Source organism: Callospermophilus lateralis, chromosome 20 (genome assembly GCF_048772815.1).
Source record: "Callospermophilus lateralis isolate mCalLat2 chromosome 20, mCalLat2.hap1, whole genome shotgun sequence".
Lineage (NCBI taxonomy): Eukaryota > Metazoa > Chordata > Mammalia > Rodentia > Sciuridae > Callospermophilus > Callospermophilus lateralis.
The window spans coordinates 17968700-17994224 of NC_135324.1; the positions used below are offsets into that span (position 1 = coordinate 17968700).

Sequence of the window (25525 nt, forward strand, 5' to 3'; positions counted from 1 at the left end):
CATCTGGGGTGAGGACTCTGGCATCCGTGTTTTCACAAGCTTTCTGGAGGGTTCTCATTGACAACTGTTGCCCCGCTGTGTCCACATGGTTAGCCTTCTCTAAAACACACCTCTGTGCTCCTTAACCACTGCCGTGTCTCCCTTCTGAATGAAGTCCACACTCCTCGTTCGGCTTCTGAGGCCTTTGGAGTTGGATCCTAACCACTCTGCCTGCTCCTCTCTGGCCACTGCTCCTGCCACCAAGCCTTGAGCACCACTCCTGGAATGTGGCTCCCCACGATCCTGTGACTTTTGGGGTGGGGCTCACTGCACTCTGAGGGGTGGACTTGCCTGCCCTTAGAGGCTATCCCAAGCATTTGAGAGCCTTTCTGCTGCTGCTGCCTTATTGCAACGTGTTGAAGTGTGCCCATGTGCTGAGCCCAAGGGTCTGGTCCCTCTAGACCAGAGCTGACCCCTAGAGTCCTCTGCAGTGCCTATAAGATAGCACCTTCTATTCCCACTGTTCACTGTGAGACCTGCTGGGCAGATGCTGCTCTCCGGCCCCACTCCCTGGCTGAATGTTGAACCCAGGACCTCACACGTACTAGCCAGGTGCTCTTATCACTGGGCTACACCCCCAGCCCTTTTTAATTTTTCTTTATGTAGTAATTTTTTTTTGGTACCACGGATTGTCCCCAGTGGTGAGCTACATCCTCCAGTCCTTATTATTTTGAGGAAGGGTCTCAGTAAGTCCTCCAGTTTGGCCTTGAACTTGTGATCCACCTGCCTCAGCCTCCCGAATACCTGGGATCCCAGGTGTATGCCACTGCACCTGTCCACGTGTGGCTCTTGAGCCTTGTGAACATGACCAGTGTGGCCAAGGACCTGAGTTTTCAGTTTTATTTGGTGCTAATGGATTCAGATGTCAGCGTCCACACATAGGGAGTGGTCCGTGTTGCACAGAGCCTAGATCTCCACTGAGCTCCTTGAGGACAGAGGCCCAGTTTTATTCCTGCTGACGTGCCACATGGTATAGTGGTGTTCACTAAAGAATGGGGTGACTTCGTAAACGAGGGAATGAATGATGCAGGCTCTGTATCACAATCACCTTTTCCTCTCACATGACCATGCATATGGAGAACTAAAGCCCACAGCACAGGGGTGAAACCTCTCGATAGACTCTCACTACCGCGCTACGCAGATGAGGGAGTGGAGGATCACAGCTGCCTGTGGCTCAGCCAGCTCTTAACCATGGAGATAAGACCAGAGACGCCGGCTGGTCACAGTGTAAGCACTACACGGCTTCTGATAAGCTTAGTCCTGGGTCTCTGAAGATCTGAATCCCAGAGATGATGCTCTGGGCCTCCTGTGATAGCACCTCTGGTTTTTCCCGTGTCCAGAGGTTGGCTTCTGTCTTTTGGTAATTGTAAGAGATGCTGGTTCTGGAGTCTGGGTGGTGTCTGGCCGGCTGGCCCAGGGTTTCATGTTTAAATGCTGTTTCCCATGTCTGCCCAAGATGGGAGGTCCCCGGTTGGCTCCGTGACGGCCCTCATGAGGACTGAGTTGCCAGAGAGGGGGTGCTGATGCTCTTATGGAAGCTGGGGTGAAGCAGAGGGAATGGTGTCCGGCCCCCCTGAGGCCTTAAAGCAGATTGTCTTAGAACCACAAGGCTTTTGGTATGCAGAGTCGGAATCAGGGCACTGCTCGTTAGGGCGAGGGTAGTGACAGTTTTGGTGCATAGTGAATCTCAATGTTTATTTATAAAATGTTGGTGAGATTGCATTCAGTTTCCCTGCTCATTCTATTTCCTTTGCGCTGTTTTTGGAACAATAAGGTGATCGTAGTTCAAGGGAACTTGCAGAGGTGTGTTGTTGAGATTCTGTCCCAGTCCTCCGCATTAGTACCAGCCCTGATGCATTTCCTAGACCCGCATCGTGGGAGCAGCTGTGGGGTGGGGTGCTGGGCAAGCACGGCTAGCCATGTGGGGAGAGGCATGGAGGCTAGGAAGAGCTGGTTTATGAAGGAACTAAAGGGAGAAGAAGATTCTAGAATTTTTTTATTAGAATTCTTTGACTTTATTCATTGATGATTTATGAAGTGCTCTTTGTAGACCGTGCTTGTAGGCCAGCGGGAGAAACGACTGACCACTATAATAAAATGGAATCATTCCTGCCCAGGAGAAACTCTGTGAGCCAATGGCCTGGATAAAGGGGCACCCACCTGAGAGGTTAGGGATGGTTCTTGGAGGAAGCCGCCCTCGTGGTTGAGTTACCTGGGACCTGCAGGCTTCTCCGGACAAGGGGGCGGAGCCACGCGGTGGGAAGCTAGATTTCAGCAGCAGCTTGGAGGTGACACTGTGCAGAGCGCCATGGGGGACCTGCAGGCAGCAGAATGGGAGCCTGGAGCTATAGGGGTCCTGGCCGTCATCATCCAGGGCCCTCCGCGTATCTCTGGACATTTCGACGTCACCTTTAGGAAGCTGAGAAATCGTGAAGCCAGCATGTGCCTTGTTGTGGGCAGCGTGCCTCGTTGAGCGTTCACACGGAGTTTAGTTGAATCCTGAGGTCCAACATAATAAGATGATGAGGGGGAGGCTCCCTGGAATTTGAGGAATTTTGCAAGATCTTGTGCTTTCTACGATGAATGTGTCTTCTGCATGGGCAGATCCAAGGGCAGGAAGGAACCTCGGGAGGTCATTGCAGGAGTCCAGGTGAGGTCCCCTTGTGTGGCCATCCCTTCTCAGCGGGAAGAGCGAGAAGACTCCTCTCTGGCCTCTGTGTGCCAGCGCACCTGTCAGGGATGGCCATGCAGATTGGCTCCTCTTTACTAAGTAGGAGGAGTACGCACACCTCTGGCACCTAGGGCCTCAACCTGGAGGCCACAGCTCATTCCATGGCTCACCATGAAGCTCTGGCCACTGAGATCAGGAAGCAGAGATCAGTGAGCCAAAGCCAGCCGCTGCCTGTGGACCAACCACCATCAGTAAGAGCGCAGGCCCCCTCTGCTGCACCTGCTGCCATGATCCGCAGGAACCAGCACTGCCACACCTGCACACCTCCCCGAGAGCCTCCCCACGCTGCCAGGACCTGAGATGACCAGGGGGAAGTGGAGCTGCAGAGTCCCTGCCCCAAAGCAATAGAGTCAGCGGACTTCCTAGAGGAGGGAAGGAAGAGAGGGAAGAGCGGCTGTCGGATGTGGCCAGGCGGGAGGTGGCAGTGTTCCCTAAGGCCAGGCCTGTGGAAAAACACTGGGGGGGGGTGGTGCTGCAGCAGGTGACAGGTACCAGGGAGGCACCCACAGAGGGAGACCATTTGGAGAGACTACCCTTTGAGACGGGAGCTGACTGACCGTGTCAGAAGCTGCTGACGCTGAATAGTTTGGCAGCCAAGGTTTCAGGGGCTGGTGAGGGCGAAGGAGGTTGAGCAGGTGGGTGAGTGGAAGCAGAGGGTAGCCACTGTTTCCAGAAGCTTCTGGGAAGGGTGGGTGTTGGACCAAGGGATGCTTCAGAGCTGAACAGTGATTATAAAGCTGCACCAGAGGCTTGTAGGTAAGCCCGACTTAACCTGCATAACTGTCAGAATTTTCGATGCCGTTTTAACTAGCATTTTGTGTACTGCAAGTTTCAAATACTTTTAGAAGGTGTGCATAGAAGCTTCTAGAAGGCAAGTTGGATGCACAGTAGGCTATAATGCACAGAAATCTTCAAGAACTCTCACAAACAACAACAACCATGTTAAGGTGGTCTGGGAACAACCCCATGCAGCTGGAGCAGCTCTGCGGCCACTGTGGGTGTGAAGCATGTGGGTTTGAAGCATGTGGGTTTACCTGAAAGTACATGTGTTTGAGGAAAAGAAGTGTGCACCAGGGCTGCCAGGTGGCCTTCTAGAAAGTTCACTGGGTGACAGTATTGGGGCCCTGTGCAACCTCAGCAAAGGCCCTCCTTTTGAAGGTTCTGCTCTGCCCTGGGTACCCTGTAACTCTGTCCTCTTTGCACAGTCCTTGTCACCCCATGGTTGTGTGAGCCTTACTGATAGAGGGCATCTCACCCACGGTAACCATGTTAATGTAAAGTGCACCTTGGTGTTGGAGAGAAGGGAGAGTCGCAGAGGCAAGCGGCTTCTCTTGGTTCCCCTTTACAGAGGTTTTGACTAACAGGCCCTTGACATTGTCCCCCTCCGTTTATCTCCCAGTTATCTTTTACTGGAACCATCTCGCCCTAAGTACTCTTCCCGTCCCCTCCCCTCCCAGGAGGGTCAGATTTACAAGCAACACAGGGAGAGAAAACACAGGAAGCTGCCTGTGCTCCTGACACTTGGCAGTAGCCTCAGCGAAATAGTAGAGAAGTTTATTTGCTTTCTCTGAGGATGTACTAAGTGATTTTGCAGTGCGAGTGCTGCGGCCTTCTAGCACTTAGACTTGCATTTATTAAATAAATTTGTTCTCTAACTCGAGTGTTAAGTGTGTATTATGAAACCTCAAAGCCAGTGTCGGTGATTGCAATGTGCAAATATTTTTTAAATTATGTAATTAAATGGGACTTGGCCTGCAAGGGCCACTGAAGTAATTTATTAATTGAATGGTCTGATTTAATTGCATGTTATTTTCGTTTATTCAGGGAAGTGCTGCATCTCTTACGGAGAGGGGGCCTCCTGTGTGTCTGCCACTGGAAGCCCAAAGGTTCCCACTGAGAAATCTTCAGCCCCCAGTGAAATATTAACCAAGAAGAGGGACTTGTTCCTTCTGTCCCTGAAACTCTTGTTTTGATGTCTGAGTCTGGTGATTTTAAAGGAAATGGTGGGGTGGGGGTGGGGGCAGGGAGCTTGCTAAGGAGAATTATTGTCATTCACTGTGTTTATCGCCACATCGTTTCTAAAACAAATCACTCTTCTTAATTGTGGCAGTATTCAGGGTTATATAAAGTGCACATATAAAAAGAAAAGCCCCTTTAATTCAGAGTTAGCTGCGTCTAGCAAGGGCTCAAGCCGTGCTGTATCTGTTTCCTTAAAATGTCATTTTAAAGGTATTGTGGTTTCAGAGCAGCAGCTGTGACTGAAAAGTATGTAAACTAAGCTGTTCTTGCTCATATCATTTTTATATTCTTATGTCAGACCAGAAGGCTGCTTTAAATTTATTTTTCATTGTGTATTAGTACTAGAGACCCTTTTTTTTTTCTCTTCCTTGCTTGGGAACATATGTTCTTTGGGACCCATTACACTCAAGTGCTTCAGAAAATAACAATTGTGTGTTGGGGGGAAGGGTACCAAAATAGTTTCTTACTTGAGTATTGTATTTGGGGAAAGATTAATTAAAAAAAACCTCTCACAAAGTAGAAATTTGGGGCCTCGCATCTGTGTTTTAGGAAATGAAAGAATTTGGGCTTACTGCACCAAGTCACGTGAGAAGCAGTAACTTTTAGAAGCCCAAATTGCTTTCCCAAAAGGAAAATATTTTCTGTTGCTATTAAATATAGTTTATATTGCTACTTCAGAACTTTTTTTCTTTTTTTTTTCCAGTGGGGCCATTTATTTAAATTCTTAGTTAATATTTTTGTATAGAAACGTCTTTGTCTCTGGAGCACGCCTCGGCAGATTCCAATTTAATATGCGGTTGTGGATAAGTATTTACTCATGCCTTGTGGCATGGCTCACCTGATCAGGTGACAGTGTGATGTCATGGCGGCCTGCAGAATGTTTGCGTGGCTTACTGGAGTAGTGGTGGTACCGGGTGCAGAGGGTCAGAGCAAGACACCGTGGCGGTTTTTTTTTCACCCTGCACATTTCAATGCGTAAGGTCTCGACTCTATGGAAATTTAGGTCTTTGGATAGAGAAGCATTTTCTTCTTAGAAGGTTGGAAAAGCAGAGCAGAAAATACAAGCTCTGAGAATTTCCGTGGCGAACATACTCTGATTCCACGGGGCCGATTCCCTGAGTGTTTCCCTGATTTCACTTTGAGAAAGCAGCCCTAAGAACTTGCCCGAAGTTCCCTTGATTTGCTTCCTCTCTAGAGCCGCACATCAGGGATATCCCGAGTGAGGGAAGCAATGGGGAGGAAGGCAGTTGTCTCTTGGGCAGGACTACTGGCTGGACCCAGGGGGTCCCAGGTGTGAGCCAGCCCTCTGCTCGTGCCTCTGGCCTTGGGAAGGCACTCTCAGAAGAGCTGGGCTGGCAGAGTGGCTCACAGGTACAGGGCAGCCAGTGACTGGGAGCCCCCGGGGAGCCTCCTGTGCCCCATGGGACCCTGGGAAGTTTGAGATGCAGGATAAGGGGAGGCAGTGGCCCTGGGGCCAGGGCTGTCTCCCATCCAACATATTAAGTAGTTCATTATTTCAGCCTCCTTCAGATGATAGCTGTGGACCAGAGGGACACCTTCCCTTCTACCAGTGAGGAGCCTGGGCAGGACAAAGGCCAGCTACCTGGGACCCAGGAGCAGACCTTGCTGCACTGCCTACCACCTGTGGGACCCTGGGGGGGGCCTCCCCCATTCTCTGGCCCCTTTGTGATTCAATGACCCTGCTCCCAAATCTCCTTTTTACAAGCCTTACATTTCCAGTGCCCACCTTCCCTGGCTGCTGCTTGTCTATGTCATTGGGAGGCTGCTGTCCCTACTTACTATGCTGGGGTCCCCTCCACCTGTGTGACCTCAGTCATCCACATGAAGAAGTGGCATGGTAGATAGAGCCAGCTCTCAGCTCCGAAGTGTTTCCTGTTCTCTCTCATGGGAGATTCTCTCCCTAAGAGCCTTGTTCCTCCCACTTAAAAGTCTGGGTCACACAATTAATGGAGAAGAGATCTGACTTTGGATCAAGGAAGACAAAAGCCCAGATCTGTTCCCAGGGGATATCATGGTTGTTTGTCATTGGCAAACCTCTGTCAGGCCTTTCTGATTTCTTTCTGTCACGGACACGCTGTTTGGTGTGACCAGGAGGCAGGCGGTCCTGAGGCCTCTTCCCTCTCCTGTGAAGGAGTCCTTGAAAGGTTGGATGGTGGGGCAGTGCCTCAGCCACTTGGTTCACGTGAAGACGCTTGTTCCTTTGTGGAAAATGTGTTTTCTTTGTTTTGTTTTACATGGACCAGGTGTGGATTAGTGCCCTGAACCTTTTACCCGGGCCTACTCCTGCGTGTAATTCTTCTGCGGCACAGTTCAGCCAAGTCAAAGAAACATGTTATTAAAGGTGAGCTGCAAGGCATCTAAAAAGTAAACAAACTGTTTAAGATCCTAAATCAGTAACAGAATCTATAGGCACAGACTTGAAAAGTACTAGAACATGTGTTTGAATACGTCCGGGTTCCAGGCGGGATTCTCCTTTTACTTTCTTTGAAGATCTCCTCCAAAGACTTTTTTTTTTTTTTTGGTCCTGGTGGGACAGGCAGCTGACCTCTTTGGATATTTGCTCTCTAGTAATTAATGACTGACCTGCCCTGGGGTAGTGAGACCCAATCAGAAATCTGTGATTTTCTAGGTAACATTTGGAAAAATATAAGCACTTTGAGTTTCCCTTGAGTACTGTGTTCACCAGAAGTTAAACATTCTGGCTTGTAGTTGTTGTTATTTTGTTCTGGCCTGTGGCATGGAGACAACCAGATGTTATTAGCCACTGGGCAGAGAGGAGGTGTAGGAAGTTTTAGATTTTCTAAAGTTAAATTATCCCTGGTCGTAATAAGCTGGTATCCTTTCTTCTAGCACTTCTCCATGCCAGGCACTATTCTAAGTCCCTTTGTTCCTCAGAAGCACATCATGCAGTATAAGCCCATTAATAGATGACCCAGGGAGGGATGGAGTGCTCCCCAGGCCACTGAGCAGCAGAGCCTTCTCTTGAACGTTGGCTCCTGAACCTGTGCTGTCAGGCGCTGAACTCGTCTACACTGTTGGTGCAGACTGGCTTATTATGTAATGCCTGGTTTTCAGGAAGTCAGCCAAGGCAGCATCAAGAAATGCAGACACTCTTACCCCCACCCCTTTTTCCTTTATTTTCCTCTAACCTTGCCGCATTGTTCCGTTTCTGGCTTCCCCTTGACAGCCTGCTTGCAGCTGGGGAACACACGTCAATCATCTGTAGCCTGTTGTGCTGCTGCTTCTCGATGATCTTGAAACTTTGGTTGTGGTTGTGGAATTGTGCATAGGCTTTCTCTTGCTTTGAAGGTGAGTTCCAATATGCAGGAGCAAAAGAGCAGAGGCCTTTGAGGGTGCATCTTTCTGGCCCACCTTTCATGAGACCTGCAGCTCCTTCCAAGGGGAGCTCGATACCTCGATTCTCCAGGTGGACGCAGTGCTTTGCAGAACTTTACACCCAGCTGGAAAGAAGGGTCCTACCCTATCCCTGCTGCATTACTCGACAGAATTAGGGGCTTCACCTGGGCACTGTTGAGCTCTGTTTCCCTGAGGACCCTGCCTGTGCCAGCAGTTACTGGTTTTTTGTTGTTGTTATTTGTTTGTTTCTTTGTTTTTGGTACCAGGGATTAAACCCAGGGGTGATTAACCACTAAACCACATCCCAGCCCTTTTTGTATTTTATTTAGAGACCGAGTTTCATTAAGTTGCTTAGAGCCTCCCTACATTGCTGAGGCTGGCTTTAAACTTGTGATCCTCCTACTTCAGCCTCCAGAGTGCTGGGATTACAGACTTGAGCCACCATGCCCGGCTAGCAGTTACTGTTCGATGCACATTCTCTTCCATACTGGGAGAGCAGCTTGGTCCTTGGAGAGCCATGCCAGGTTTCCAGCGAGTGTGCCTTCTCCTGGATCAGGTTCTTAGGAAACTCAGGGGAGTTTTTCAGTCCCATAGATGAACAGTTTTGTGTGTCATTATTACTTCTACATTATTACTTTGGTACTGGGGATTGAACACAGGAAGACTTCACCAGTGAGCGACATCCCCAGCCCTTTTATTTTTATTTTTTATTTTTTTGAGACAGGGTCTCAAAGTTGCTGAGGTGGCCTTAAACTTGAGATGCTCCTGCCTCAGCCTCCCCAGTTGCTGGTGTCACGGGTGTGCACTACTGTGCTTGCTTTCCTCTACCAATATTGATGATGATTTGTCCTCTGAGTCTCAAGCCCTGTCTCACTAGGGAGACAGCAAGGGCTCTCCTGCCTGCCTGTCAGTCATCTCAGCCTTTCCAAGTGCACTTCTAGTGGAACCAGTGGTGAGCTTCAGAACAGCCCAGGCGTGGGTGGAGAGCATGCTGTAGTGGGGGGCCCAGAGCCGCGGGTGCCGCAGACATCAGGAGGACAGCGTGGATGAGGAGATGCACTGGGAAGGTACAGGGAGAGTTGCCTTGTCATAAGTGCCATTTTTCAGGTCACTGGAGGGCACTCTGGGCACATAGGTGCCAAGCTTCAAAGTTTGAAGCTGGGATGCAGGTAGTGGTGGGAGACGGGTGTTTTCGGGGAAGGATAGTTGGAGGGCTTTCCAGCCACGGTGACCAGGTCCGCAGCTTTGTTCTTGCGTCAACATGCGCCTGGTAAATTTGAGCTGTGGAGCTGCTCATGGGTTTTCCCATCATCGCTTACCCCTCAGAAGTTTGGCAGGGGGGCTCGGGGTGCTGGAGCAGGGCCCAGGAGTATTTTGGCACAGTGGCACCCTGCTGGCGGGGTCCCTGCACTCCTCGATTGTTGACCACCTGCCATAAGATGCTGCTGTTCAGCTCTGGAATACAGTCCCCCATCAGATGAGGTCTCTGCCCTCCTGGAGCTGACACTCTGACATTTTCTCCAAAATCAAGATGTATACCGTCAAAGGTGATGTGACAGAATCCCTCTCACTGGAGCCTGGGACCGCCAAGAGTCAGATGGGACCATGGAAAGAGCTGACTGTGTGGCTGCAGGTGTGCCAACCTAGGCTGGGAGGCAGTCACCACCGTGTCTGCCAGGTGGCGGGTAGATCCTGAACCAGGCTTGAACCAGCCACGTGCCTCCTCCAGTGGCCGGATTTGCTGTGTCCCACAGACGACCACTGCTGTGCAGACCGGGGGACTCTGGGGGCAGCATGGCCCAGAAGGGAACAGAGCACTAGCCCCTTGAAAACCCTGCCAGGCCTCCTCCTCTCAGGGAGTCACAGAACGGGCAAGCCTGGGGGAAAGGGCCCCCAGGGAGCAGGCCAAACAAGGCAGGCGTGGTCCCACCTCCAAACCCCGACTCCCTCTCAACTCCAGGCTGATTGAGAAGGGCTGCTTCAAGAGCGCCCCGCCCAAGAGCAAGAAGAGTAGAGCTGGGCCCCTTCTCTGTGTTGTTGAAATTGTTGCCCTTTGTCGCAGAGTATTTATGACCCTGTATGGATTTTACCCAAATAGAAGTTTCCATTAAAAGTCTTCATTACTCAGCCTTCAGAAAGAATGAAATGATGGTGTTTGCTGGTAAATGATGGGGCTGCACATTATCATACTAAGCCAAATCAGCGAATCCCCCAAAACCAAAGGCCAAATGTGTTCTCTGCTATAGGGCTGCTAACTCACAACAGGGGGGGAGGGCAGGGAAGAATAGAGGTGCTTTAGGTTAGGCAGAGGGGAGGGCGGAAGGGTAGTGGAGTGAATCAGACATTATGACCCTATGTGCACCTACGCCTACACAACCCGTGTGATTCTTTATCCTGTACAACCAGAAGAATGAGAAATTACACAGCATTCATGTATGATGCATCATCGTGCTTTCTACTATCATGTATAACTAAGTTTTTAAAATATAGAATTTTTTTTTTTAAGCCTTCCTTCCCAGTTTTGGGGAGTAGTTGGATCCTGTAGCTGGGCTGTAACTTTCAGACATGGATTGTTTCTGACTGCAGAAAGAAGCATGTAAATAAATAAAATGTGTCAGAATTTTTTTTTTTTAAATAAACCGTGGAGTTCCTAGTGGTATGTTCTGGCAGGCAAGCTGAGTCCACAGTAGCTGCTTAATAAATGTGAAGACTGGGTTGAAGAAGGAAAGTGACCACGTGGAACCTCCAAGATGTGACCATGGGAAGAGCTGGTTGAATAGCGGTGATTAAAAAATTAGTGCAGTTATTTCAACTAGTGAGTAAACAACCTACAGTTTTGTGCCCCCCCCCAAAAAAAAAAGGGCAAAGGTTCTAATCGAAAGTTCTTCCTGGTGATAGAACTCTCCTGCAGGGTGGCGGGTCGGGGGAGGGCTTTGAAGGGTGCTTCTGTGGAGACTGAGCTAGGGTGTGCACCTGAGAACATCCTCACTGCGAAGTCCTGGTGGTTTTTCAGAGAAGTCCCACTCTGAATAAGTAACAGGGCTGATGAAATCATTGCAGTGGGGGAATTCAGAAAGATGCCGGCTTCTGTGTAAAAATCAAGTCTTGCATCCTGAGTGCGCTGTGCCGGTCCGTGTGCAGGAGACAGGCGAGGAGCCATTTGGTTTCATGTCCATGGAGTGGGCTGCTCGGGCGGGGATGCAGTTTGAGGCATTGATACCGTGTGAGGAGAGGCAGATGGCTGCATTAGACATCCTTTGTGTTCTTGTTTATTTCTTAAAGCAGTTGCAGAATTTTGCCGTTGGCGGTATTTTCTTCGTGCCTGTGTGTTCTGCTACGAATTTACTTTTGTCAGACTACTTTGAAAGAAAAGCCTTGCTGGGGGATTTTTTTTTTCCTTTTCTTTTCTTTCTTTCTTTTTTTTTTTATACTTATAAACTTGTGAAGTCAACAGTGCATTTGTAAAAAATATTTTTTCAATGTTAAGTATGTTAGTAAATAGTTGAAGAATCAGCTTTCCTTTCTTTTTTTTTTTTTTTTTCCTTCTTAGCACAGGGAAAGATTTTTTTGAGCTGACGAATGTAGAATTGATGGAGATAGAGAAAGAAACAGAATGGATATGTTGTCACTCCAGGAGGAACGAGGCCTCTCAAATGAGAGATCTAACTTTCTCCATGTCTCATGGTGGGGTCTCAGGTTGTGGTTTACCACGGGGTTTTACCAGTAAGCCTCACTTGGTGGTATTAAGTTAGTGAGAGTGGGTTAGTATGTGGTGATGGATTTTGCCGAAGTGTTTGATTGGCATTTATTAGAACTGTTTATCACACCACCTCTGAAATTTATATTTATTTCCTACTAAAAGCAAATTATCTTTTGCAATTAGCAGTGGCAAGGGGTATTTAAGATGTTGTACCTGCACGTCAAGAATGATCTTTTATTGTGGAGTGCTTTTAATAAGGAATTGCTTCAGAGCTATTTCCCCCCCCCCCCTCCCATCGCCACAGAATGCTGGGGAATAGTCTCCTTCTCCAGTCCCACTTTCTCTTTCTCCTCTGCTCAAACGAGAGAAGAGCACAAATGTGGGCTGCTTGGGCGATGGTTTATTCTCAAGAGCACAAATGTGGGCTGCTTGGGCGATGGTTTATTCTCCTGTGGTCCACAGATTTTGCAGTTTTAGCTGGAACCCACAGTCCCCGCTGAGAAAACAGGAAACAGTCCTAACCTTATTGCAATCTCTGCTGGGGTCAGGCCCAACTCGGAGGTGTCTCTTTCCAATAATGAAGCCATTGTACGTATCATATCTGATCAGTTCCTGAAATGTTTTCGTAAGTCTATCTTACAACATTATAGGAAGATAATCAGCAGCCTTGGAAGGTCCCCATCTGGACTGTGGAGTTCTTTTACTGCAAGATGTTTTGCCTTTCGGAGATAGCTCTCGTGTTTCATCATCTGTTCTGCCGAGATGAAGTGCATATGAAAAGTCAGCGACTCTGAATCCATCTGTTGTTATTATTTTCCGCTGATAATTGGCTTGAACAATGAGATGTCTGTCTGAAGTCTTTGAAACTGTACACCCTGTTTATTTTCTGGAGGTCTCAGGGCGAAGGCGCCCCCTGCCCGGCAGGTCCTCCCCCTGCGTTAGCTCTCAGGCTGACACAGGAGTGGCGCTTGTGTCTGGTGACATCTCTGACTCTGTTCATCAGTACGTGTCACTCAGCATCTAAGCCTTGCACACGAGTTTGGGTCCCGATCCCCGTGTCGGTGCCGTCCGCTCCTGTAGTCAGCGCTCTTCCACAGGGAGCCTGGCTGGCCTCGACACGCAGACCCCTTACCTGGCCTGCCGTCTTTATTTCACTGTCATTAAAATATTAATTCAGAGCACAGTATCTGCTACCTATGGAATTAGATACCACCTATAATTGTGGCCAGTGGCCCAGGTTTGCAGGGGATGGAGCATTAATATTGGATTCCACTAACAGCACTTCCATTAGCAGCTACACCAGCCTGAGATATGGATGGGCTGGGAAGTATAAATACCCCTAGAACTGCCAAAACAGTCATTAGGGGCTCCGTTGGGATGGACAAAGGCTTTTTTATGGTGATATACTGATTAAATTTTGTTCTGTGGCTTGTTTGCACCAAGGTTAGTTCTCTATCTCTGTAGATTGGGCCATCTAACACCTTCTTTGGAAGGTCACCTCAAGGCAGAGCAGGGGACAGAGTGGTATCTTTGGCTTCCACAGAGTTCTTCTTAGAGGACCCACATTTGGTTCTTTAGGGCTTTGGGCATCTTTTATTTCTCTTTTCTTCAGTGACCACCCTAGGTGAAGTGCACTTTTCTTGTTGGTTTTGACATAGGGTTGTTTGTTTGTTTGTTTGTTTGTGGTTGGTTTGCAAAATTGCTTTGGAAGACTTTCCAGTGCCCATCCTCTACTCTGGCAGCAGGATATCATCAGCAGGCAGCACTGTGCTGGTGGAGAGGTTTGCCTCTGACATAGTAAGGCTGCCTTATTTCACTGGGCCCGGCAGTCCAGCTGCCCTCTGTGCAGTAAGGTAGATAGATGTCCTGTGATACAGCCCTCCTGGTGTGCCCCTCATCCTAAATGTCCTAGAAAATGCAGACTGACATAATCTTATTGATACTTCAATCAAAATCATTTTATACAGTAACATTTTTTAAAAAACAATGACGTTATGAAGACTAGCATGTAGCTGGACCACAGAGAATTCGGGGTCAGTGTGTATTGGTCCCACAATTTGGGAAAAGGCACTGGGATCCCCAGCTCTTGCTGTTCCTCTTGCTTAAATTCCCGGGTTCTAAGGACAAATTACACTGAGGTATGGCATATTTTCTGCTGAAATGGAGAAAATTGTTGATGGTAATTATGTTATTTAATTGAAATTATAAGTGGTTGAGGCCACTCAGTTAAAAGCATCCCTTCTACTACATGGGTGATGTTTTAAAATGGGTGGTCATGGATTGGAGACCCTCAAAAGGCAAGCTTTCAAGATGTGTTTTGGGGAAAACTCACATTATTTTTCTTAAATGATTTGTGAGCTGAAGAGTGAGTGTCAATGTGTGTGTGTGCGCATGTTCTCTTTCATTAGATATGCGGGCATGTCCTGTATGGGTATGTATGCACATGTGTGTGTACATTCATGTCTGTGTGTATTTTATGCATGTACGTTTTATAAACATAGACAAGTCTACCTTTGTACAGACGCCCAAAGATTCGAAACAAGAAGTATATCTGTGACCTTAAATTGAGACCAAAGTGTGTGATTTTTTAAAACCCTGAGTGTTGGAGATTCAAAAGGCAGTCTTTAGGGTCGTGTTTTGGGGAAAATTCCCAGTTCCACCGGTGGGTACAGTGTCAGTACTTCTCCGAGTACTTGGGATGAAGATAGCGTGAGTCCCTCATTCCCAACCCCCTCTGTGAGCGAATTCTTAATTACTAATGAATGCTATTTATTTTAATTGTTATGACAGCAACATAATATTTAGCCATCTCCCATTCTGTGGTGTCCCCTGAAACAGGCAGAGTCTCCCACCAGAGAGAGGACAGGTAGAAGGCACAGCGGGCGACTGATTGAGCTGGTTATTCATTTGCTGAGTGTTTGTGTTTATGCAAAGGGGCCTCTTCCTGCATATTTAATCTAGAGTAAGGCAGTGGCTTTTGTTGTGTTTAGCCACATATCTCCCGTCCTTCCCCACACTGCTGCCAGCCCAGGAGCCCCAGGAGCCGGGGCTTCCAGAGCCTGGAGTTCCTCCATTCCAAAGTCTCAACTTTCTTCCCTTGTGTGCACACGGCCCTGCCGCCCCACAGCTCTGCCTCCTCACCATGCGCGGGTAAGTGTGCGCCAGGCCGCTGCCTTCCTTTCATTTCATAGAGGTTCAGAGGCCACTCTGCTGCTGCCCCTGTGGGCGCCTCCCGAGAGCCGTCCGGGTTCCAGGCCGTTGGCAGTTGCTGCCCGCCTTGAAATAGACAAGTACAGGTGCCTCCGAGGGAAGGTGGCCGATCTGGGGATGGCCGAGGGAGGCTTCTGGGGCCTGGGGGAAATTAGGAAGGAAAGAGAAAGAGTGTGAGCAGCTTTATTATTCTTTGTCCTAACAAATCCTGTTTTGAAACTGTCCTGCAGATAATGCTGCCATTGTTTGCAGAGAGCCTTCCAACAGTGTGCAAGACCCCACTGTAGACAGGGCAGCGAGAGGCTTGTCCACGCCGGCCGGTCCTCCCTGAAGGTCCCTGCTGGAAGAGGAAGGGTTTTCTTCTGTGGAAACCGAGTCGCCTCTTCACTGATATTAATAGCACAGAGATGTTGGCCATGGTGCTGGGGAGGAAATCTGATCTTACTGGGGAAGTGACAGGCTCTTGGCCCCATGGCTGAGGAGACACCATCCAGGCAGGCTCTCTGATAACAGCATCCTGCCCTCACTGATTGCTCGAGGAATGTTAATCAGGAGCTTTGTTTTACTATCTGGGGTCTTGCTATTTTGTGTTCTGGTACAGTCTTTAGAAACCACCATACTCAGGGCTCATGCAAGCTTAGAAAAGTGAATTTAAAAAGACTCAGAATTCCCTGAGCTGTACGTCTGGATCATTCTGGGGTGTGCTTGGCTCTTCTCCCTCCCTGGAGAGGGCAGACGTTCACTGTTTCCAAAAGGAGAGGCCCAGGCAGAGGACGAGAGCCCTCAGGGAGGCCGGATCCCCCCGAAGATGTTCCAGGGGTGGGAACCGGGTCCAGGGTCTGCAGTTCTGCTTCCAAGCCGACTGCTGCTCCGCCGGAGTAACTCTTTTCAACAGAAGAGTGTGCTGTTCCCCCGCAGGTTGGAAACTGAGAGAATTTAAATAAAATTTCATCAATCTTATTAAAATATGTGGGGACTTGGGTCTTCTTGGGCACAAGTCAGTCTAGAGATTTAGAGGCATATTAACAGTGAGGCTGGTGAAGGTTTTTAATAATAAAATTACAAATACGCTATCTAATTGTAAGTATATGACTTTTATCCTCGGTTTTTAAGAGGGAAAAATATTCTTTTTTTTATGAGGAAAAGTAACTCCGTCAGAGTTGCCTTCTGTGATTAGCGCTATTGTATTCTTAAATTTTGATTGATAGAGATAATAGTTTTCACTTAAAAATACAGACAGGTACTTTAACTTTCCATGACAATAGCTATTTGCATTTCTTTTATCTTTCTGTTTAACATTTGTGGGGGTTGGGATGGATTTGATTATTAACTCTTATTGCACACTGGAGGTAAATCTAAAACAAAGGCTTTGTTAGGGCTTCAAAGGCAAAACAGCAAATATTGTTTGGGGATTCACCTCCTAGAGGCTGTGAGAGGATACCTGTACAGTATTCCCATGACCGCGGCCAGGGTTCTAGCTGGTTGCAGGCGAGAGCAGAGCCCTTTCCCCAGAGAGGAAGGGGCGTCTCAGTGTTCCCCGAGGGGCTGCCAGCGGAGTGGTGCCAGGTACGCTTGGCCGGGCTCCTGTACCATGTGGCTCACTTGGGGTCTACTGTTTGAGGACTCCATCTACTGGAATGGACCCCAAGGTCAGGCCCTGTGAGTTGGTACAGGTCCCAGAGGGCGAGGAACAGGAAGCAAACCATTCCCAGCAGGAGTGGGAGGAAGCTGGGGAAATGGTGGAACCCCCAGGCAGGTTTTTTGATGGAGACAAGAAAAGGAAATAGAGTGGCTTGTGTACTGTGGCCCGGTGGGTTCCGAGGCCTCTGACTGGGAGACCTGGGCTGCAGGCCATTGATCGCTGCTTGACTTCCTGGTCCATCCCTCCTCCTTACCCTCTGTTTCCCCCATTTCTTTCCTCTCCTCCTCTCTCTCTCATTCCCTCTTCCCATATGCCTGACTCTCTATTTGAAGTTTTGTGTGCGGGGAAAACACTCCAGAGTCCAGATCTAAGTGGATTTTCTCATCTCAGGTGTGGCAGGTCAAGTCACCCAGGTGCTTTAGTTTTTCCGCTAGTCAGATATGTGTTGCGTATCCTGCTGTTCTCTAAGAAATCATTGCACAGTAAGCCCAGGAGGAGTTAAGACTCGTCCCTGAAGAGACACCCATCTCTTGGAACTGGGCCCATTGGGACATATTTGTGCACGTGAAGTCTGCGCCCTCTAGTTGGAGGCCTGGGGGTGATGGGAACCTGAGGCCTGCCACACTGCCCGCGCTGCCCGCTTCGAGGACCAGGGTCTCACCCCTCCTGAGACCACTCACTGTGGTTCTCGGCCAAAGCTGGAGATGAAATCATTGGCCCCCCTCCAGAGCTGGCCTGCCCAACTGTGGTATGTGACATAGATGCATACCGTTTATTTCAAGTGATCCTGATGGGAGAAATACTCTGGCTGCTAGTGCTCAGGGGGCGAGCCACCTCTGCTCAGACCTGAGACCGGGTTCCAGGCAGGGCCTATGCTGAATGGTGCTGATCCGGGGAGGGCACTTGTGTCCTCCCTGGAGGCTAACACAGATACCTTAGAGTAGTAAGGGTGCTGCAGGGGAGGCCTCTTGATGTAGAGGACTGGGCTTGGGACAGTGTTAGGGTTCTGACCCCAGGTGGCAGCCACCGTGTGGTCACCAGGTACCCTCAAGTAAACGGTGCTATTGCAACTCATAGTGCTGAGACCCTGGAGCAGGTCTAGGCCTCTACAGCATCTCCACGGTTACAGAGAGTGACATAGAGGAAAATCAGCAATTTCTGTTTACCCTATCCTGCTCACTTGTATACCTCAAGCTAGCAGGAAACTGGAAAATAGAAAAAATATGCAATTTGTATGGTGATAGCATTTTTTTAAAAGGCAACTGGGCTGGAGGGGAATCTATTTCTTTTAATCTTTTTTTTTTTTTTTTTTTTTAACTTAAAGGTTTACACGGTCGTTTTAATTTTAGTCCTGGTACTGGTACTGCCAGGAAACATACAGGTAAATAGTTGATTTATTTGATCAAAGTGACTGAAAAATGGCAAATACAGTTTTAGAAACGGAAGTTTATATGCTTTGGAAAAAAAAAAAAAAAGCCCCAAATGCAGATTTTTCTTCTAGTTGTTGATTTCCTATTCCTCTGAGCTTGTAAGGATGCCAACTCAGACCTCAGTACTTCCCCCTAATTTTCTTGTCTAGTATATTGACATATTTCATTTAATTTAGCATGATGGCAAACAGCTGTTGAACTATTAATCCCAGCAAAGCTAGAAAAATATTTTTTAGATTCCTTTGCTAATGGATACTTTCTCTAAAAATGCAACAGAAATACATTAATGGATGGCCGAATATGCTTATGCATTAACATTGATGGAGTATAGTTTATACCTCACAGCCAATTTCTTATGTAGAGGTGAAAATTAAACGTGGCCAGTTTTGTGTTGCTTTCATGCATACACGTCAGAGGGCCAGTTGTATAATTTTCTTGTTATTCCTCTCCTGTTTGTTTTGACTCTCTGAGGATAACATTACACTTATAAAACCTGAGGTGAGCCTGCTTCGGTTTTCTGTCTGTGCTCGCCAGCTCCTATGCCTGGGCAGGTGGGTGGGCAGAAGGAACAGGCCTGGCATCACCTGGAAATGTTCGCACGCTGCACAGAGATAACTTTATTCCAAGGAAGCATTTTCAGCAATTTAAAACAAAAATTAAATTTTAATGAGGTCCAGTTGTTTGCCAGGCCCTCTAAGATCGCAAATCTCATCTGCATTGCAAAGTCCCAATGCGATAGGTCCCGCTGCCAAACACGCAGAGGAAGAGGCACAGCTCCACAGATGAACCTACAGATGAGTTCAGCATGTGCATTGGAGAGCACCTCAAGGAAAATGCGGGGACAGGGCTGGCTTGCTGGGAACCCAGAGCTGCCTGCCAGAGCCACTGGCTTTCCCCAGGAGTCAGTTGTGATGAGTGGCGGCTACCTGGTGCCTAGAGAGGACAGTGCCACTTGCCTCTTGAGGGGACTCTGATCCGGTGGTGGGGTGCAGCCATGCCTCTGGCGTACCTCGAGGTTCCAAAGCCTGCCCTACAGCACTTCCCTGTCCTGGAGACACCCATCCTATGGTCGTAGATCAGCAGTAAAGTGCACAAATTTCATTTTCAATCTGAATTGTTTTGTGTAAAAACAAAAGAAAAAAAAAAAGGCTTGGGACATGTTGTTGCAAAAGAGTAATTTCAAGTCCCTGAACTAGGGTTTTCCCCCACCCAAATTGTGAACATCTATGGTGAAAACCTCCAATTTCCTCTTACAATAAACACGAGAATGATGATTTCACCCAGAGCCTGCATCTTTTTTTCCGGTCTTAATGGCAAGAATCTGCATACACTTGCCTGGGGAAATGTCATAAATTGGCCTCAGATCAATTCCTCAAAGATGGCACACACCAAAGTGCCACTTTAAAAATTTTTAGCCCTGGTGAAAGAAGCTTTTTCCTCCTCTTAGCGATGCTGCCTTTCACACTGGGGCTGACAGCAGAGGGCTGAGAGGGATAGATTCGAATAAAATCGAAACCACTTCATTACGTACTGTTCTGAAGAGTGAGCGCAGGGACATGAGCGTGCTAATCACATTAAGGACTGATTTCTCTGTCTTAAAAATCATAGGAGCATTTGGTCCTCAGCGGCGGAGTGAATCCTGTACCCTGTTAGTAACTTGATCTGAATGAATAAACAAATGTTTTGCTTTCCCCTCGCGCCTTGTGTGTTGGTCCCAGTTTCACGGGCAGAAAGAGGCCGAGTCTGCTGCTGAAAGGATTACCCACTGTTCTGGTAATGGAGCAGGCAGATGCCGGGGCGGGGCGGGGTAGAATAGGTGTTTTCGGAGGCCTGATGGAAGTGGCATATTTCATGTGCCACGAACCATTTTCATTTAGCCTGGGATATCTGGTAGATGCAGTGCAGAACATTCTCTGAGCAGCTTTCACCACCATTAACTCCCCCCAGCCCTCCCCACACCGAGGACCGTGGGGCTCTTATTCATCTTGAAAGGTCCAAAGTGGTCTAAGGCATCTTGTCCACAAGAATGAGTTCTTGCCTGAAGAGGGGAATGAAATAAAAAAAAAAAAAAAAAACCAAGTCTCTCCTTTAATGAAATTAGAGATGTTGTGATGTTAACCAAACAGAGCCCTGTGCAAGAGCGGCCTGGTTTCCAAAAACAAGGACCTATGAGTCACGTATTATTCCACACAAAAATAAACTGATAGATGACAAAAAGAGGAAAAGTTCACAGGCAAATCTGAAGTGTCTCGCCTGGGCTTTTCCCACCCACAAGGACGCGGTGGTCTCGAAGTGCTTGAGGCCCGCAGTCCAGGTAGACACGGAATCCCGGGCCTCGCTGCTGATCCCCCTCCAAGTTGCTTGCCTCTCACGCGTGTGTCCTGTGCTCTGCTGGTGACCACTTCCCCGACATTCAGATCTTGATGTTCTCTTGTTTTCAGGGTGACAAGTGACCTTTTGAGGTGACTGTAACTGAAGATTGCTTTACAGACGCCAAAAAAGGTAAATGCAAATGCGACGAGTGGAATTCACAGAACAGTTCCTGTTGCCTTCCAGGTTGTTTCTCGATCTTTATTTGTCGAAGGTGCATGTGTTGATTTGTGTAATTATGTATGCAGCATGTTTTTGGGTTTTTTATTTTTTGCTTTTGTTTTGTGAAATCGTAGAACCTTAAAAAAAATGGTCCACAGATTCATATTCCTTCCCCCAAACACGATCCAGTGTTCCAGTGGGTGGAGGCTGAACTTGACTCCCTTTGCCCGTAGACTCGGTGGGTTTCCAGTTGGGAAGGAACACGCATGTCATGCGGTGCTGACGCACAACGCCAGCTCACTGCAGGTCAGAGTGGCACCTGTCAATGTCCGTGTTGACGTCCTGCCATCCAGTAGATGCCCATCTCGCTGCTCCCTAATCACCTTCTTTCAGAAATTAAGAGTCAGGCACCCTAGCAACAGGTATCGCCAAGCCATGGGTGGGGGGCAGCAGTGCCTGGAAGGTGGGTGCTAGGCTGCCCTGTTCACTTGAAAAATCAAACGAGAACCTGATTTCAGAATTAGAAGTTTTCAGAGAGGCTAATATCACTTGATGAATTAAAGCCACATTTAATTCTCTCAAATTCACTTTTTTGAGAGGGTAGATTAAAAAAAGTACTCAGGTTAAAATGGTCATGGCTGCTACCTGGTCTCTGGTTTTAGAGTGTCCCTTGGCTAGGGGCAGTGAGCACTTTCCGTGGGGTCATTTTGCAGGCTGTTGAGGGTCTGATGTTTTTCAACGTCTGCATCTTCATTTCAGTTTTGAATGTTGGCCTTTCCTAAGTTCCATTTGGTTTAATAAGTCTGTGTCTGTTAAAAACAGGTTATTTGCTGGCATGGTTGAATCAAACCTTTGCTCAGGTTTTACTAAACGAAATATATGTATTTGTAAGATGCAGACTTCTTACTCTTTAGTTGAACATGGTTTTAATCATAGAATTTTCATAATGAGAAAATTGTCCGGTCCATTGTGTTTTTAATCTCTGCCAGGGATTTTGGCTCTAGAATAAAGGGTGCGAATTCGTTTTCCTTGGTACTAGGGATTGAACTCGGGGCGTTACTCTACGATTCAGCTATTTCCCCAGTCCTTTTTAGTTTTTAATTTTGAGATAGGTTCTCATTGAGTTGTTGAACTCAAGATCCTCCTGCCTCTGCCTCCACATTGCTGGGGATACAGGTGTTGCACTACACCTGCTCATTTGTTTTTATAGTTGAATTCTTACTTATTGGACCAAAAAAAATGTAGAATTGGTGCATTTTGCTCTGTGGTTAATTAAAACTTCGCAAGAAGTACCAGTCGCCCTGCATCGAGGACAAATGTCTGCTTCAGGAAGATGTTGCACAGTAGAAGGAATTGATCTCAGGTGTTCTTTGGGCACATCAAGCTACACAAGATTGTTGGCAAAGCCCTTCCCTTGGCTGGGACACTGGATTCCAGTAGTCTTATCAAGAAGCTGCAAACTTTTTCTGCCAAGGACCAGCTAATAAATATTTTCTGCTTTGGGGGCCATTTGGACTGTGCCCCGCCTGCCCTTCTGGCTCTGCTTTGCTGTCTCTGGTTGCCATGATCTCTCAGAGCAATTCAATCCAAGATGCTCCCCATGCAACCCTGCCAGGTGCCTAACTCATCTTGTGCTTTTGGCCAGAGTTACAGGTGACACTAAACACTGTGGTTAAACAAAGTTGGAAATGTCACTGTAAGGTGGAAATGAGCTTCAGAGCTGCCGCATCCACACAGCTCCAACCAGTGCTTCCCCAGCCCGTCTCGATCATCCCCCAGAAGCCTGAGTACTGTTCTTCTGACTTGGCATCTTTACCATGGCCACACTTAACCCATCACCTGAAAATGAAGATGTGAGCCGCCCACCCCCGACCCCAATTCTATAGTGTTGTTCAGACTTAATATATATATATATCATGGCTCAAGGGAAAATTTAACAGTAAAAACCTTCTAGGAATTTGTCATTAGCCTTGACTGAGAAAGAAACTGCATGTTTAAAAACACATGCTCTCTTTAATTACCACTGAGAGCCCGCTCTGTTACAGCATGGAGCATCCTGCAAATGAGGACCCCCCATGTCAAACTTCTGGATCCTGAAAATCCCTCCTTTCCTGACACGTCTTTTCAGGATGCAGGAAGGCCGAGCACCGAGTCCACATGGTCTTTCTCTTTGACCTGCCCTCGGAGGACCTGAGAGGTTTCCCTCAGCCTCTGTATGTGCACCAGTGTCTGTTTTGATTATTGTGTTTGTTTTTATCCTTTACACATGATCTTCGTTTTTCCTATTCACAATCAGTGTTCTATTCCTTTTATTTCCTTTTACAGTCTCCATTTCATCTCTGTTTTGACCCAAATTTTAATTGTTTTCTTTTTGTGTGTGTATGTTTGTGTGTGTGTGTGTGTGTGTGTGTGTGTGGTCCTGGGGATTGTGCATGGGAGGCAAGCACTCTACCCACTAAGCCGTACCCCCAGCCACTTTGTTTTCTTCCTTCCTTCCTTCCTTCCTTCCTTCCTTCCTTCCTTCCTTCCTTCCTTTCTGTTAGGGTTTGTAGATTGAGCCTAAAGTTTCATGTAAATTTTGCCTTTAAGCTCAAGGACCTTTCAGAGACAAATTCTTATTTCCCTTGATCTCTTACATATAGTAAGAGAAAAACATTTTGCTAGAAATAGAACATTGAAAATACATTTAAAATGAGGATCAGGGTAACATTTCTGATGAGGCAGCCTTGAGCGAATAGCATATCTTACTCATCAGCAAAGGATGAGACCGGGAGCACCCATCGTGACACCCCAGGTGGTGTGGATTTCAGGTGCAGGAGGTTCTCAGCACCTCCCATGCCCCAGTCTGTGTGAATGCAGATAAACATGCCCCCAGAGGCAGAATGGGGACAACTACTGGTCATGTGCATGGCAGTAGCCAGGCAAACTCAGAAAAGCAGACAGAGGCATTTTTAAAACCGAGATTCAGAGTTTTGAAGGATTGTGAATCACAGCCATGGTGGTTGGTAGGGAGAGGAGAGTTTTCTTGCAGGTAGCTCTAAGTGCTGTGTGGAACGGTTCCGGAGGCTGGCATTCCTGAGAAGGCAGATGTCAATTAGTATAATCCCCACTTTACAAACTGGGAAAGTGGCCCATAGACGATAAGTAACCTGCCCAAGGTCATCTGGAATATCAAGATAGAAACGGAGAGAACTTGCTGGGAGAGTGATGAGTGGACGTCTCTGTGGCGTGGCTACCTGCCCTGACCTATTCATTTATCAAAGGTGTATGTGGCTTTTGTGTCCCTGCCTCTCTCATCATTGACAGTTCACCCACATATGACGTTTGGCTGAAAATTCCAACAAACCCGATTTGCAAAATTTATCATTTCCTATTGAACCCTTAATGGTGTGGAGAGTTGAAGACTGTTATCAAGCCCATGTGGTTACAGTTACATCATCAAGCTTTACATCATACATATTGGTTCATTTTTTAAGTCATCAGCTTATTTGGAAGAAAGTTACAGAAATTGAAAATCATGTTTAATTTTGGCAATTTTTCTTGCCACCGCAACTTAAGCTATCTGGGGATAGATCCTATACTCTTTAGAGTGTCTTACAAATAATTTCTTGGTTTAAATTGTAAATGCTCCTCAGCTGTTTAAAATGTAAATGATTGGTTCCTTTGAAAGTGTAGTTTTGTGTGATTTAAGTGTTTACTTAATGAGAGTAACAGTTTCAGCCAGACATAGTGGCAACCATGTATCTTCCCAGTGATGCCAGAGGCTGAGGCAAGAGGATCTCAAGTTCGAGGCCAGCCTGTGCAACTTGAGCAAGGCCTAAGCAATTTATTGAGACCTTGTCTCAAAAGTTTAAAAATTTTGAAAATTGGTAGTGGATAGCTCAGTAGTAAAGTGCCCCTGGATTCTGTCCCCACTACTGAAAAAAAAAAAAAAAAAAAAAAAAAAGATGGGAAAAAAAATAATTGTGTCCTAACCACTCAAAATGACCAAAATGTGTAGCATTTGAATTCTGTGACAATTGATTCATGAAGTTGTCATAAAGACTCTGTAGGAAAGTCTCCTTGAGTGTTTAGATGAACACATCATGACCAGTCCTCCAGCAGTTAAACATTGAAATGCTCTCTGGCCCCCAAACACACAACATCCCCACACCCAGCTTATAACAGGGTAGAGACAAGACCAAGGGGGAGACCCACAGGCTATGGCTTAAATAGAGCCAAAGTTCGATTCCCTCTGGCATTCTGGCTGATGGTATGTGGGGCCGCTTGGCTCAGAAATCCTAACAGGCAGCTTTCTTTGAAGCAAGAGACTTGATGATTATACATATCGCGCCTCTTGATGTCTGAATGGTGAGGTTGGGGTGATATGGCTTTGATGAGCTTCAGGGGCTGCTTGGTGCCCAGGGGCTTGGACAAATTGGAGAGCAGATTCAGGAGCAAGGCTGGGACATGGCTTCTGGATTGTGCAGGGCCAGTCCTGGGGCTTTACTCACCCATTTGCAGCCACCTGCATGCCGTGCTAGTTCTTATCCCAGCAGCTCCTTGGTGGTTCCCTGGTGGGTGCCCGGGTCCCAGCTGCATGGCAGGGCACTGTCTCTGTCCTCAGTTTCTCTTCCAGACAGGAAGACGAAGCGTGGAGTGTTAGGATGGGCCTGTTGGTTGCCATGAGAGAGGGTGGGATCAAGGAGGGGATACAGGGCTGTCAGGAACCATGTCCTTCAGCATCTGGAGTGAGTCAGTCACCTGATTTTTCCCCAGACTTCTTACCAGATCTTGCAAATGTCATCAGGCATGCTAATTTTTGGTAAGAGCTTTATGGAGATTATAATCCAGATAATATAGTT

General features: G+C 47.5%; 1 protein-coding gene across 5 annotated transcripts in view; it reads left to right on the plus strand.

Moving 5' to 3' along the window:
• The window catches only part of Foxp1 (forkhead box P1), a 523563-nt gene that overhangs the window by 214093 nt on the left and 283945 nt on the right, over positions 1-25525 (plus strand). For all 5 annotated transcript variants that reach the window (XM_076841227.1, XM_076841222.1, XM_076841223.2 and 2 more), the window contains one exon: positions 20591-20651. The gene's annotated coding sequence lies outside the window, so the exon portion shown is untranslated. The remainder of the gene's footprint in view (positions 1-20590; positions 20652-25525) is intronic.